The 1453-nt window shown below is 47.1% G+C and overlaps 1 pseudogene; it reads right to left on the reverse strand.

Annotated features, from left to right (window-relative positions):
• Positions 1–806: 806 nt before the first annotated feature.
• Positions 807–922, reverse strand: LOC149458430 (U2 spliceosomal RNA; annotated as a pseudogene).
• Between the last annotated feature and the right edge of the window lie 531 nt (positions 923–1453).

Below are 1453 nucleotides of genomic sequence, written 5' to 3' on the forward strand. Positions count from 1 at the left end.
GTTTCACAAAAAAGTGCAAGTGCAAAAACACCACACAAAAAGTGCACTTAGGGGTGTGCTGTGTCCTACCCCTAAAGGGGCTTGGACCGCTTACCCTGATCCCCCGGGGCACGAAGCTCCTGACGGGGACAAGGTTCCCACTTGGTCCTCCTGGCCAAAAGGCCTGGTGGACCACCGTTCCCTATGCCCAGCCGAAGCCGGACATTCAGTACTAGGCAAGGGGACTCTCCCGAAGAAGAGTCCTCTAGGGATCAGGGGAGGAAGGAACCGTATGGCCACACATCCTCCCCCTAGACTTCAGGGTAGGCCCGAGGACCCACACCCTCCATCCGTGAAAAACACACACATAAGGCAAAGAAAAAGTGACAAACGTGGGTAAGTGCATAATAAATAAATAAATAAGAGAAAGAAAAAAATAAAAAAGTGGTACCGTGCCGAATTGTGCACAGACCAGGCCCTGAGGCCCGTAGCAAAAATTGCCCTGAACTTAGCCAAAAGGCCTGGTCCTTAGGGCGCTGTGCAAAAAGAGGTGAAAAACAGTGGCCATGTGTCATCTTCACACCGTGGGGTCCCACACCCAAGTGTTACTAGTGACACCCCTGAGGCGACTACTCAGGGGGCACTGAGTTTGCGGACTTTTTGCGTCCCCAGCCCCAGGCCAGACCAAGGTAGATCCGTCCAAATCAGGAGGTACTGGGTCTTTCCAGTCTTCTCAGAGGAATTACTCCCGGGGTCCCAGCTTAACTCGTGGCGCTCCCCGGTTTCTGTCCCTCCGGTACTAGCCTTCCGGACCCCCATCATACCAGTGAGGGTACTATACAACAACCATCCCCGCAAAGCTAGAATGGTCGGGAGCACCCCCACTGGACACTGATAAGAACAGATACTACACTTGATCTTAGCCAAAAGGCCGAGAAGCGATCACTGTTACAGGACTTTATTTACAATGCTGTTAAATAGCATTTGATAAGCTTGAACAGATTTTAAGGAGAAGGACCCCAAGAAAAGATTGAGGCAGCGCAGTGAGACTGCTAAAGAATGTTTAATTTTGGAGATATATGATACACCAAGGGTTCACTGGAGAATGTACTTCATAGCTTTGATGACAGTGTATGATGTCACATTCTCAGAATGTCACTGATATGTGAAGTAGTAGAAGAGTCTCACGGAAAGACTAACATGCTTTAAATGGAAGAACTGATGCTGAAATGGTGTCTGTGTTTATGAATTGAGCACAATAACCAGTTTAATGAAATTTTCTGAAGCAAGGTCAGCATGAGCTCATTCACAACAGTCCCTGGTTTGCTACTATTTATGGCTCTACATATGCAGGATTACTCAGACACAATAAAATCCTTTTAACCATTTCAATTGAGGAGGTTATACATTAACAGTATTCTTTACAAGAAATAAAAACATCACCTAGATGTCACCGGCAAAGACAATATAAGGA

This window comes from Staurois parvus, unplaced genomic scaffold, assembly GCF_062004578.1.
Source record: "Staurois parvus isolate SC_StPar_1 unplaced genomic scaffold, SC_StPar_1.0 ptg000287l, whole genome shotgun sequence".
In the NCBI taxonomy this organism is placed as follows: Eukaryota; Metazoa; Chordata; class Amphibia; order Anura; family Ranidae; genus Staurois; species Staurois parvus.